The sequence below is a fragment of the Labrus bergylta genome, unplaced genomic scaffold (assembly GCF_963930695.1).
Source record: "Labrus bergylta unplaced genomic scaffold, fLabBer1.1 SCAFFOLD_118, whole genome shotgun sequence".
In the NCBI taxonomy this organism is placed as follows: Eukaryota; Metazoa; Chordata; class Actinopteri; order Labriformes; family Labridae; genus Labrus; species Labrus bergylta.
The window spans coordinates 25,001-40,000 of NW_027077269.1; the positions used below are offsets into that span (position 1 = coordinate 25,001).

Here is a 15,000-nt window from a genome sequence, read left to right on the forward strand (position 1 = left end):
CGACTCAGAGACGACAGAGAGACGACACAGAGACGACACAGAGACGACAGAGAGACGACTCAGAGACGACACAGAGACGACACAGAGACGACAGAGAGACGACTCAGAGACGACTCAGAGACGACTCAGAGACGACAGAGAGACGACAGAGAGACGACAGAGAGACGACTCAGAGACGACTAAGAGACGACACAGAGACGACAGAGACGACACAGAGACGACTCAGAGACGACTCAGAGACGACTCAGAGACGACACAGAGACGACTCAGAGACGACACAGAGACGACTCAGAGACGACTCAGAGACGACACAGAGACGACTCAGAGACGACACAGAGACGACTCAGAGACGACACAGAGACGACTCAGAGACGACACAGAGACGACACAGAGACGACTCAGAGACGACACAGAGACGACTCAGAGACGACTCAGAGACGACTCAGAGACGACACAGAGACGACTAAGAGACGACACAGAGACGACACAGAGACGACACAGAGACGACACAGAGACGACACAGAGACGACAGAGAGACGACTCAGAGACGACACAGAGACGACACAGAGACGACACAGAGACGACTCAGAGACGACTCAGAGACGACACAGAGACGACACAGAGACGACTCAGAGACGACACAGAGACGACTCAGAGACGACACAGAGACGACACAGAGACGACTCAGAGACGACTCAGAGACGACAGAGAGACGACTCAGAGACGACTCAGAGACGACTCAGAGACGACAGAGAGACGACACAGAGACGACACAGAGACGACTCAGAGACGACTCAGAGACGACAGAGAGACGACTCAGAGACGACAGAGAGACGACACAGAGACGACACAGAGACGACAGAGAGACGACTCAGAGACGACACAGAGACGACACAGAGACGACAGAGAGACGACTCAGAGACGACTCAGAGACGACTCAGAGACGACACAGAGACGACACAGAGACGACAGAGAGACGGCTCAGAGACGACTAAGAGACGACTCAGAGACGACTCAGAGACGACTCAGAGACGACTCAGAGACGACTCAGAGACGACTCAGAGACGACACAGAGACGACTCAGAGACGACACAGAGACGACTCAGAGACGACTCAGAGACGACACAGAGACGACAGAGACGACAGAGACGACACAGAGACGACTCAGAGACGACACAGAGACGACACAGAGACGACACAGAGACGACTCAGAGACGACTCAGAGACGACAGAGAGACGACTCAGAGACGACTCAGAGACGACTCAGAGACGACAGAGAGACGACACAGAGACGACACAGAGACGACTCAGAGACGACTCAGAGACGACAGAGAGACGACTCAGAGACGACAGAGAGACGACACAGAGACGACACAGAGACGACAGAGAGACGACTCAGAGACGACACAGAGACGACACAGAGACGACAGAGAGACGACTCAGAGACGACTCAGAGACGACTCAGAGACGACACAGAGACGACACAGAGACGACAGAGAGACGACTCAGAGACGACTAAGAGACGACTCAGAGACGACACAGAGACGACTCAGAGACGACTCAGAGACGACTCAGAGACGACTCAGAGACGACACAGAGACGACACAGAGACGACACAGAGACGACACAGAGACGACTCAGAGACGACACAGAGACTGTGTGTCTGTGTGTGTGTGTGTGTCTATGTGTGTGTCTGTGTGTCTGTGTGTGTGTGTGTCTATGTGTGTCTGTGTGTCTGTGTGTGTGTGCGCGTCTCTCACACACACTCCTGACCTTGCTGCAGGAGTGAAGCAGTGAAATTAGGTCAGAATTATTTCAGCTCACATTTCAGAGCGATCCCTTCAGGTCTTATGTAACAACACTTCCTCCACACACACACACACACACACACACACACACACACACACACACACACACACACACACACACACACACACACACACACACACACACACACACACACACACACACACACACACACACACACACACACACACACACACACACACCTCCTGTTTGTGACTGACACGCTGCACCCTCCCTCCTGTTGCCCCTGGCAACTCCCCGCCGAGAGCCAGGAGAGCGAGGGAAATTGAGATGCGAGGTGTGTGTGTGTGTGTGTGTGCTGTTGGGATGGAGGCGGGGCTTCTTTCTGTAAGTAGTGATGATTAATATGGAAGTGCTGCACACAGACGCTGGGAGTCCCTGAACACAGCCTCCAGAAACCCCGCCTAGACCCTCAACACGGCCTCACATAGACCCTCCACACGGCCTCACATAGACCCTCAACACGGCCTCACATAGACCCTCAACACGGCCTCACATAGACCCTCAACACGGCCTCACATAGACCCTCAACACGGCCTCTCATAGACCCTCAACACGGCCTCTCATAGACCCTCAACACGGCCTCACATAGACCCTTCACACGGCCTCACATAGACCCTCAACACGGCCTCACATAGACCCTCAACACGGCCTCTCATAGACCCTCAACACGGCCTCACATAGACCCTCAACACGGCCTCACATAGACCCTCAACACGGCCTCTCATAGACCCTCCACACGGCCTCACATAGACCCTCCACACGGCCTCACATAGACCCTCCACACGGCCTCACATAGACCCTCAACACGGCCTCTCATAGACCCTCAACACGGCCTCACATAGACCCTCAACACGGCCTCACATAGACCCTCAACACGGCCTCTCATAGACCCTCAACACGGCCTCACATAGACCCTCAACACGGCCTCTCATAGACCCTCAACACGGCCTCACATAGACCCTCAACACGGCCTCAGAGACCCTCCACACGGCCTCACATAGACCCTCAACACGGCCTCTCAGAGACCCTCCACACGGCCTCACATAGACCCTCAACACGGCCTCTCAGAGACCCTCCACACGGCCTCTCATAGACCCTCAACACGGCCTCTCAGAGACCCTCCACACGGCCTCACATAGACCCTCAACACGGCCTCTCAGAGACCCTCCACACGGCCTCTCATAGACCCTCAACACGGCCTCTCATAGACCCTCCACACGGCCTCACATAGACCCTCCACACGGCCTCACATAGACCCTCAACACGGCCTCACATAGACCCTCAACACGGCCTCACATAGACCCTCAACACGGCCTCTCAGAGACCCTCCACACGGCCTCACATAGACCCTCAACACGGCCTCAGAGACCCTCCACACGGCCTCACATAGACCCTCCACACGGCCTCACATAGACCCTCCACACGGCCTCTCAGAGACCCTCCAAACATCTGATTACAAACGAGATGAATGAAGAGATCATAACTTTAAGAATCTAAATGATCAACAGACTGAGATTAAAATAAAAGTCATTTCTGAACGCTCATATTTTATGTTCCAGCAGCCTCGACTGAGTACGACTTCTATTATCTCTCTTACAGGACGACGATGTGTGTCAGTGTGTGTGTGTATGTGTGTGTGTGTGTGTGTGTGTGTGTGTGTGTGTGTGTATGTGTGTATATGTGTGTGTGTGTACTCCTAAATATATCTGACCCTGCTCTGCTCTCTGGTGCTGCAAACGAGTGTGAAGAACACACACACACACACACACACACACACACACACACACACACACACACAGACCAGGTGAGAGGGATTATGGTTGCCATGGAAACATGGCACATTGTGCAGGTGCGATGACGTCACTGATGATGTCAGCATCAGCTACAGAACAATTTTTATCATAATATTTGTAGAAAAAAGAGACAACAAACACACACTGCACTTCATCCTCAGGTAGGCAACCGTCTCCATGGCAACATGCTGCTGAACCAACAGTACCGCCATCATGAAGTCTGTGTGTGTGTCCTCGTGTTATTGACACTTCAGCTCCTCTGAACGGTCAGAGTGCAGCAAACAGACGATACGGAGCTTCTCATTGGATGTACAGAGCAAATGAATCTAAGTATGACGAACAGTGAACGAGCTAACATACCTGGGGTCTCATTTAGAAAAGAGTGCGTAGAATCCATACTAAAAATGTACGTGTGCCAAAAACCCAGAAATGGCGTGCGCACAAAATAATTCTGATTTATAAAACCGTTCGTACGCACACCTGCACGCAATGTTCCCTTTATAAATCACGATCCACCTGGAAATGTGCGCACGTAGATTAGTCCCATGTTCCGCCCTCTACACGCCCACATTCAACCATAAACGCTCAACGCAAAGCAGCTCGTGAATGAAGAAGCATACAAACGAGGGGGCGGAGCTAAGGTTTCCAGCGCTGGATCCCGGAAGTTTAGACAAAGAAACAAAACTTTCTGATTCAGAAACGGAGGAGTTTGTGAATGAAGTGAAGGATGAAATGGACATATGGATAGTTTACTGCAGCAGGAGGATCACAAACTGAAGACCAATCAGAGAGTGACACCACGTCGCTGCTACATATCAGAGAGTGACACCACGTCGCTGCTGCATTCACCCAATCAGAGAGTGACACCACGTCGCTGCTGCATTCACCCAATCAGAGAGTGACACCACGTCGCTGCTGCATTCACCCAATCAGAGAGTGACATCACGTCGCTGCTGCATTCACCCAATCAGAGAGTGACATCACGTCGCTGCTGCATTCACCCAATCAGAGAGTGACATCACGTCGCTGCTGCATTCACCCAATCAGAGAGTGACATCACGTCGCTGCTGCATTCACCCAATCAGAGAGTGACATCACGTCGCTGCTGCATTCACGCCAAAACATCCAGCGTTCATCATTACACACGAGTATATCTACAGTGTTTACATGTGTACATGTTTACAACATGTGTACATGTGTACATGTGTACATGTGTACATGTTTACAACATGTGTACATGTGTACATGTTTACATGTTTACATGTGTACATGTTTACATGTTTACATGTGTACATGTGTACATGTGTACATGTTTACAACATGTTTACATGTGTACATGTTTACATGTGTACATGTGTACATGTTTACATGTTTACATGTTTACAACATGTGTACATGTGTACATGTGTACAACATGTGTACATGTGTACATGTTTACATGTGTACATGTGTACATGTTTACAACATGTGTACATGTGTACATGTGTACATGTTTACATGTGTTGTGTACATGTTTACATGTGTACATGTGTACATGTGTACATGTTTACATGTTTACATGTGTACATGTTTACATGTTTACATGTTTACATGTGTACATGTTTACATGTTTACATGTGTTGTGTACATGTTTACATGTGTACATGTGTACATGTTTACATGTGTACATGTTTACATGTTTACATGTGTACATGTGTACATGTTTACATGTTTACATGTTTACATGTGTTGTGTACATGTTTACATGTGTACATGTGTACATGTGTACATGTTTACATGTTTACATGTGTACATGTTTACATGTGTTGTGTACATGTTTACATGTGTTGTGTACATGTGTACATGTGTACATGTTTACATGTGTACATGTTTACATGTGTACATGTGTACATGTGTACATGTTTACATGTTTACATGTGTACATGTGTACATGTTTACATGTTTACATGTGTTGTGTACATGTTTACATGTGTACATGTGTACATGTGTACATGTTTACATGTTTACATGTGTACATGTTTACATGTTTACATGTGTTGTGTACATGTTTACATGTGTTGTGTACATGTTTACATGTGTTGTGTACATGTTTACATGTGTACATGTGTTGTGTACATGTGTACATGTGTACATGTGTTGTGTACATGTGTACATGTGTACATGTGTACATGTGTACATGTTTACATGTTTACAGGACCCACACTGTCTTCTTCATATTGTCAGAGTGCTCCCGTCAGTCATCATATTATTAATCAAAGGTTTGATCAACAAACAAAAACGTTTGATTGTTGGTCGTTTCTTTCGTGGTAAACTCGGTCTGCTCTGTGACTCATTATGAGGATTTAGAGACCTAATGATGGTGTCAGAGATGACCTGACTTAATGTCCACACTTGAATTATTTACAGAATAAATACGTGCAGCTGATGAAGACATGCTGAGTGGAGGAGGTGAAATGTGTGAAGCCACCGCCGTGTCTCTGTGCGTCTTAACGCAGTCATCTTTATTAAACTAAAAACCACACTTGATGATAAATGCTCGATATTGAAGGATATGAATGAAATCTGGAGGCTCTATGGTCTCTGTGTTAGTCTAATGTTTAACTCTACATCAGGGATTACATTAGTGTACACGTCCGGTCCTCTGAGGTCGTCTGGGATAATGAAGGCGAGACGGCGCTGATGAAATATGGGGCGGACTTTTATTTTTTTATTTTTTTATGTTTATATATTGTCATAATGAAAGTTACTTATCAGAAACGGCTCACTACATGAGCCTAAATAAAACCATCAGTTTGAATGATTCTGATGACGTGGATCTGTCAGTAAAGTTTGATATTTAGTGTCAGAGACATCAATATGTATCTGCAGGCTTCAATTCACCACTTCACCGTCTGTGTCGATGATTTCCAGGTATTTACAGGAACAAATCTCCAGCACAAACATGAGCCAGAGGTTAAAGGTCAGGGACTGAATTAGACAAGCTAGCAGCTCTCACCTGTCACTCAAAGAGGCCACGCCCCCTAATTCTACATCACTTTAAGCCTTACTATAATGTAAACAGTTTAGTTTTATAAAAATTCAGCTGGTATAATTGAACAGAGACCCAAACGGTTTTTGTACCAGGATGTAAACATGTTTATTTTAACATAGAGCTCTATGGAGACTGACTCACTGCAGGAGACAGACTCTAGTGGACACTGGAGGAACTGCAGCACAGAGATCTGCCACTTGGTTTAGAAAATGTTTGTACTGTATGATAAGTTTTGAGAAGTTTAATCCTCATATTTTATCCGACTCTTCTATTTGGTGGTTTTGGCCAGTTTCATTCTCCTCTTATTCAAAAGTACTGACTGCATATTCTACTAAAGCTTTAAAGGCTGCTGCTCCACAAACAAGAGCAGACATGTTCAGACATCTGTGAAGTCCCAGAGGACAAAGTGCAGCCATCGTAATGAAGCTCTGCATACAGAGCACGAGAGGTTTTTATAGAGCAGATGAGAAACACACAGATGAATAATCCATGGATTTATTTATGGTTCTATCACAGAGAGAGAAGTTAAAGAGACGTGGGAAAGATTGGACACACAGAGCCCATCAACAATCATCGTCTATCACCACCTGATACTCGATATCTGCCTCTGGGAACAGACGTTCATTTCTCAGATATTACAGTGAAGCCTGAGGTTAGCGATAAACGACCTCCAACCAAAACGTTTCCACGCAGTGTTTACGACTGAAACGAGAACGCCATCATTCCCCGGCCCATTACCTGAGGCGCTGCTTGTCAACAGGCAAGGCAGGCGACTGCTTGGGGCCCCCAGGCCAGTGGGGGGGGGGGGGGGGGGCCTGAAGGCTGACAAACTTTAAACCAAAGCAGTGGCTCGAAATGGGCTAATTTTGCAATGACGCTAGGAAACCTCCCTCAGTGGGCCCCATCACTCTCGTCGCCCTGCTAAGCGTTGCATGCGTTATTTCTGTGGAACACAGAGTTTGTGAATGAAAGTCACCGGAGGAAGATAAAGAGGAACGATGAGGAGGCATCAGGACCCTGGCAGACATCATGGTGATGAACGCTGGTTGGAGGGGCCCCTGTTGAATTTTTGCCCGGGGTCCTTATGGAGTCTAGAATCACCACTGCCCATAAATCCCATAACAATTATTGTTAGCTTCAGGTGTGTACAGAAATCTGTTCAGAGCTGAGAGGTCGTTCATGATTGGTCAATACAGCTCGGACTACAGATGTACTACAAACACAAAGCAGAACCCTTCTGATGCTGAAAACCACGACCCTGGCATAGCCTCCAGATTCGACATGACATGTCACATGACACATCGCCCACACACGTGAAGAGATGATGTCATGATCGATCTGTGATTGGCTCAGACGAGAACAGTGAGTGTCATCAATTTATTGTGTTCCCCATAATGAAAAGAATGCAATAAAAGTGGAGCCTGTTCAATCTGAAGTGTACACACACACACACACACACACACACACACACACACACACACACACACACACACACACACACACACACACACACACACACACACACAGTTTGTGAGACACATCCTTAGGAATGTGAAAAAAACACAACAAGCTGCATCAAGACCATTTCACCAGAAACATGTGAGTGTGTGCCTGAATACACACACACACACACACACACACACACGCACACACACACACACACACACACACACACACACACACACACACACACACACACACACATCAGCTGTCTGATGTGCTGACAGGCCTGCCAGGAATAACTCTGTCTGTACAGAAACAGAGAGCACTCACTGAACTGCAGCTTCAGGCTCCATGAGATCAGAGTTTCACTTCAAAATATCCGAGCATGAAATTAATGACAATTACATTTTGAACTCTATTACACGATTACAGACAAACATCTGATCTCAGAGGTGACGGGGAAGAAAATCAGAGCCGTTGGGTGTGAATCAGGGTGTGTGTGTGTGTGTGTGTGTGTGTGTGTGTGTGTGTGTGTGTGTGTGTGTGTGTGTGTGTGTGTGCGCAGATAAATGACACATTGGAGCCTGCGGACGCTCTCACACTCACCGGGACAGACATCTTGCTGCTCGGTTCTTTCTCACTCGGTACTTCTCCTCCGACAGATCGAGCTTCTCCTCCCTGCTGTCACTCCTCCCTCGTCTCCTCCATGAAGACAGGAAACATCCAGCAGTGCAGCGGTGTGTGAGCTCACTGTGTGTCCGCAGCAGAGGGCTCTGTTTGCGGCTGCAGCAGCAGCAGCGAGTCTGTCGGACTCCTTCACGGTGTCTGCTTGTGGATAATTGTTATTCAAAAAAAAAAGGCAGAAAAGACGCAGAGATGTTGGAGGAGATGTGGTTCGGTTGGCACCGGGATAAACGGGAGCAGCCTCTGAGTCTGCGTCCGCCCGTCCGTCCTCGTCAGACAGCAGCCCGTCCAGCCTTAAAGAGACCGTCTCACTGCAAACACTCAAGTTCCACCATAGAGCTAACACACACAGCAGGGTGCCCCCTCAGGACACTTTGTGCAACGAGACTTAAAAGAAGCAGAAATGTGGATCTGCAGTATTCACACCTTTAATACAAATCCTTTATTTTCGACTTTACAGAGACGACAGCTGTTTACAAAATCCTGACATTCTATGTTTTACATTTCCACAGTTTCACACGATCTCTGTTTCTCAATGTTTAGAATTAATAAACTTCAATACATCTTTTCCTCACAGACCCCAGGGGGTAATGAGGGGACTAAGCAACCCCCCCTTTTGTAACAGAATCAATGTGAACGTACAACAACATGAGCTCAGTGACAGCACGTTAGTGAATCAAGCCACCTGAGAAGGGCGTCAGGGATAGCATGTTGTGACAGTTTGGGTGTGTGCCTCTTGGTTGATGTTTTTCACATTCACATGCATCTGATGTAGCCGCTAAGTGTGTATGATATATTTTTTATTTAACGATTTCAACACATCATTGTCTGTTTTTTTAAGCGAAGATATGTGTGTACATTTTTGTCCTTTTGTTTTTGTCACCTAAGAAAGTTGAGCTCCGTTCTATGAGCCTGCAGGCTTCTTGACCCCTCCTGATACAACTTTTATATTTTATAATCTGGTTCTATGCAATCTCATTTGTGTAAAGATGAATGAAATAAAACAAACAAGATTTCCATGAAGGAAGTTTTTCCAGAAAAATAACAAACTGTGAAGTTTCTTGTTCTAAATCCGCTCTGATCCTGTATTTGATCACGTCTATAAACCCCTCTATTTCAGCCCTGCTCAGAACAGGCTGTTTCTGTGTCTGTATCTTTAAATATGTAAATGAGCTGTGTCTGACCACGCCCCCTCTCTGGATGGGGCTCGGTGGCTCGGGCTTTCCTGCTCCATGCCGTGAGTCAGAAATCAGGGAGAGAGAGAGAGCGAAAGAGAGAGAAAGACAGAGAGAGAGAGAGAGAGAGAGAAAGAAGAGAGAGAAGAGAGAGAGAGAGAGAGGAGAGAGAGAGAGAGAGACAGAAGAGAGAGAGAGAGAGAGAGAGAAAGAGAGAGAGAGAGAGACAGAAAGAGAAGAGAGAGAAAGAGAGAGAGAGAGAGAGAGAGAGAGAGAGAGACAGAGAGAGAGAGAGAGAGAGAGAGAGAGAGAGAGAGAGAGAGCGAAAGAGAGAGAAAGAGAGAGAGAGAGAGACAGAGAGAGAGAGAGAGAGAGAGAGAGAGAGAGGAGAGCGTGGGGAATGACCAAGCGGCAAGCCGATGCTGGAGTGTAAAATCCTGCAGTTCCTCGAGTGTCCACTAGAGGCAGACTGTGGGGAACGACATGCAGGAAAGGAGCCACGGGTCGGATTCGACCCAGTGCCGCCTGCTTTGAAGACTACAGCCTCTGTACATGGGGCGCGAGCACTAACCACTAGGCCCCGATGACAACATTATTATAAGAGAATTAAAACACATGAATCCTCCTGTCACAGTGTGCATGTGTTCTCACTTTTAATAAATGTCCCCTTTTCTTTTGGCGTCATGTCTTTAAATGATGGAGGATGTTTTTCAGTGTCAGCAGGTGACTCGGTCCCCGATGGAGATCCAGTCACTCCATCTAGGCCTCGGCTGGTCTCTTTAAATCCCTTTAAAGGGATACTTCACCCATTAGCATTAATCTTTGGATCATTAGAAACCTGGTAGTATTTTTGAATGGTGGTGCATCCCGCCCTCATTTTCCCCTGAGATGTGAAATCTTTGTAATTTTGTATTTCCAAGTCTGACAAAGATCCTCAGATGATGCAAAAAATCGTCATTTTGCGTCATTGGAGGCTGCTTTGGTTCGAGGGGGAGAAGCTACAACACTACTTCTTCATGTTTTCAACCCACCCACAGGGAGGTGGGGGCACTGAAGCTACAGACCAATCACAGATCAGAGGGCGGGACCTCACTCGCAGAATCTAAACTCAACATTCGCCATATTGCTTGGAAGCTATGCTAACAGGCTCAATGGAGAAAGATAACACGGTATGATGATCGTATGTTTCATCTTCAAAGTGAGATGGATGAAGGGGGTTTTGAAGTCCTGTGTTGAGTCAGATGTTTGTGTCTATCTCTACGAGCTGCAGTGTAGCGGCGAGCAGTCGAGGCTGATGGAGGAACAGGGGGCACAAGACCGGCCTGTCGGCAGCGGCTGGAGCTGGGGCGGAGCTGTGCATTCTGGGAGTTGTTGTCTTTCATCCATGAGCCAAAAAGTCACTTTCTGTCTTTTCTCAGTCAAGAAGGCACCAACTTGTAATGTATTTCACATTTCTACACATATGACCCAAAGTCAACAGATTCATGTTTCATGGTGAAGTGTCCCTTTAAGAGTGAGTGATGTCTTATAGTGAGATGCATTCTTTAAATCTGATGAATGATTTCTGCACCATAAAGGAAATTAAACTCTCTGACAGCAGGTGTTAATCCAGCTGTGCTGTCTCACTCTCTCACACACACACACACACTCTCTCTCTCACACACACACACACTCTCTCTCTCTCTCTCTCACACACACACACACACACACACACTCTCTCTCTCTCTCTCACACACACACACACACAACACACTATAAAATCAGTGTGCACGTGAGATAATCTCCCGTCAATCCCACCTCTTTGTGTGTGTGTGAGGATTTAGTATAATCACAATCTGTTTTTGAGGTGACTGTCAGCAGCAGGTCTCTCTCCCCCTCTCTGTCTATCTCTCTCTCTGTCTCCCCCTCTCTCTCTCCCCCTCTCTGTCTATCTCTCTCTCTGTCTCCCTCTTTCTCTCTCTCTCCCCCCTCTCTGTCTCTCTCCCCCTCTTTCTCCCTCTCTCTCCCCCTCCCTCCCCCTCTCTCTCTGTCTCCCTCTCTCCCCCTCTGTCTCTCTCTCCCCCCTCTCTGTCTCTCTCCCCCTCTCTCTCTGTCTCCCTCTCTCCCCCTCTCTGTCTCTCTCACTTTAACAGAACTGCTTAATTCAAGAAACTTACAGCAAGCTGAGAGTGAAGAACTATGTTCTGTGACTCTCTCTGCTCCTTTAAGTCGAGCAGCAGAAGAGTGTCAGTGTGTGAAAACAAAAGGCTCATTTATTAGGTGAACTAAATCTGAGTTTTTCATGTCACTGATTACAACAGAGGCGATGTCGATTGGCGCCCCTCCTGTACCTCTGTTATTACTTCATGCTCTCTGGGTGTTGTTCCGATTGTCTTCAAATCCTGTGTGTGATCTGTTTGTACAAACATTTAATACAATATTATCTATAGCCTATAAAAAACAAAATGATGCGTTTATGTTTGTCATCAAGACTCCTCATTCATGTAAAGGACACATCCTCCTCTGACTCTCTCCTGTTGGTGTGTGAGCAGCACACCTGAGTGACAGGTGAGAGTGAGAACAGACCTGCAGCTGGAGCAGTATGATGGATGACACACAGAATGATGGATTACCTGCTCTGCTATTGATCTGAGCTGCAGAGCTCTGTGATCAAGTGTCACACACAGATTCTCACCTGAAGGAGAGACACCATGAACTCAGTGTCTGCATGCTGGAAACCCAAAAACAGCTCCAGGCCTCCCGGGTTCAAACCCCAACAGAACCGCCGCTCAGCTCGCACCCAGGCCGGACTCTCTCCCTCTCTCCCTCGTCTTCCTCTCCCCCTCGTCTTCCTCTCCCCCTCGTCTCCCTCTCCCCCTCGTCTTCCTCTCCCCCTCCTCTCTCCCTCGTCTCCCTCTCCCCTCTTCTCACTCTCCCCCTCTTCTCTCTCTCCCCCTCGTCTCCCTCTCCCCCTCGTCTCCCTCTCTTCCTCTCCCCCTCGTCTTCCTCTCCCCCTCTTCTTCCTCTCTCCCTCGTCTTCCTCTCTCCCTCGTCCCCCTCTCCCCCTCGTCTCCCTCTCCCCCTCTTCTTCCTCTCCCCCTCGTCTCCCTCTCCCCCTCTTCTTCCTCTCCCCCTCGTCTCCCTCTCCCCCTCGTCTCCCTCTCTTCCTCGTCTTCCTCTCCCCCTCCTCTCTCCCTCGTCTCCCTCTCCCCCTCGTCTCCCTCTCCCCCTCTTCTTCCTCTCTCCCTCGTCTTCCTCTCCCCCTCTTCTTCCTCTCTCCCTCGTCTCCCTCTCCCTCTCCCCCTCGTCTCCCTCTTCTTCCTCTCCCCCTCGTCTCCCTCTCCCCCTCGTCTTCCTCTCCCCCTCTTCTTCCTCTCCCCCTCGTCTTCCTCTCCCCCTCTTCTTCCTCTCTCCCTCGTCTTCCTCTCCCCCTCTTCTTCCTCTCCCCCTCGTCTTCCTCTCCCCCTCCTCTCTCCCTCGTCTCCCTCTCTCCCTCGTCTCCCTCTCCCCCTCTTCTCACTCTCCCCCTCGTCTCCCTCTCCCCCTCGTCTCCCTCTCTTCCTCTCTCCCTCGTCTTCCTCTCCCCCTCTTCTTCCTCTCCCTCTCCCCCTCCTCTCTCCGTCTCCCTCTCCCCCTCTTCTCACTCTCCCCCTCGTCTCCCTCTCCCCCTCTTCTTCCTCTCCCCCTCGTCTCCCTCTCCCCCTCGTCTCCCTCTCTTCCTCTCCCCCTCGTCTTCCTCTCCCCCTCCTCTCTCCCCCTCCTCTCCCCCTCTTCTTCCTCTCCCCCTCGTCTCCCTCTCCCCCTCTTCTTCCTCTCCCCCTCGTCTCCCTCTCTCCCTCGTCTCCCTCTTCTTCCTCTCCCCCTCTTCTCCCTCTCCCCCTCGTCTCCCTCTCCCCCTCTTCTTCCTCTCCCCCTCGTCTTCCTCTCCCCCTCTTCTTCCTCTCTCCCTCGTCTTCCTCTCCCCCTCTTCTTCCTCTCCCCCTCGTCTTCCTCTCCCCCTCCTCTCTCCCTCGTCTCCCTCTCCCCCTCTTCTCCCTCTCCCCCTCTTCTTCCTCTCCCCCTCGTCTCCCTCTCCCCCTCGTCTCCCTCTCTTCCTCTCCCCCTCGTCTTCCTCTCCCCCTCCTCTCCCCCTCGTCCCCCTCGTCTTCCTCTCCCCCTCGTCTTCCTCTCCCCCTCCTCTCTCCCTCGTCTCCCTCTCCCCCTCGTCTCCCTCTCCCCCTCTTCTTCCTCTCCCCCTCGTCTCCCTCTCCCCCTCTTCTTCCTCTCCCCCTCGTCTCCCTCTCTCCCTCGTCTCCCTCTCCCCCTCGTCTCCCCCCTCTTCTTCGTCTCCCCCTCGTCTTCCTCTCCCCCTCTTCTTCCTCTCTCCCTCGTCTTCCTCTCCCCCTCTCCCCCTCGTCGTCCTCTCGTCAATAAATCATTGATGATAAAAAAAGCAAAAAGGGACATAACCTGTAACACGTCCAACAGCCGGCCTCGTGTAATGATGGCATTGAAAGTGACCAATCCTTAAAGTCTTTATGTGATGTTTTGATCCAGCAGATGTCGCCCTTGAGCTCCAGCATGAAACCAAAACAACTCACGCTGCATTGTTGTGTTAGCATGCTAATGCTAGTGATCTTTATTCTGCTGGTATCTTCACACTGCATGTAAATTTACCTGAAATGAGCGTGATCTAGAAACACAGTTAAGCAGTGAGTACAGTATGTTATTCTTCTTTTCTCTAGTCCCTCAATTAAACAACTTTTATACACGAGGGGAGGAGTCAGCCGGCCGTCCGGGCGATGTAAACAAAGTGAAGATAGGACTCTGAAAACTCTGAAAACATCACAGACAGTGGGACTCGGGTGTTACACCCATTGTAGACAGTCATGACTCACAGAGTTATTTTCAGAGGAGATACTTGATTTAAGTGTGAAACATCCCAGATTAAGACTTTAATAAACCAGCTCCATCCAAAGTCTCCGCCCCTAATGATAAGAGCGCCACAGGAAGGAGTTCTAAAACCAGGAAATAAGTTAGCATTTTAGCACGATGGGGTCATTCACCTCAGACTCAATGGGTTGGA

General features: G+C 48.8%; 1 protein-coding gene across 1 annotated transcript in view; it reads right to left on the minus strand.

Moving 5' to 3' along the window:
* Window positions 1-10,096, minus strand: part of LOC136178456 (LIM domain-containing protein A-like) — a 16,974-nt gene extending 6,878 nt beyond the window's left edge. The window contains exon 1 of the mRNA XM_065952307.1: window positions 8,704-10,096. The gene's annotated coding sequence lies outside the window, so the exon portion shown is untranslated. The remainder of the gene's footprint in view (window positions 1-8,703) is intronic.
* Between the last annotated feature and the right edge of the window lie 4,904 nt (window positions 10,097-15,000).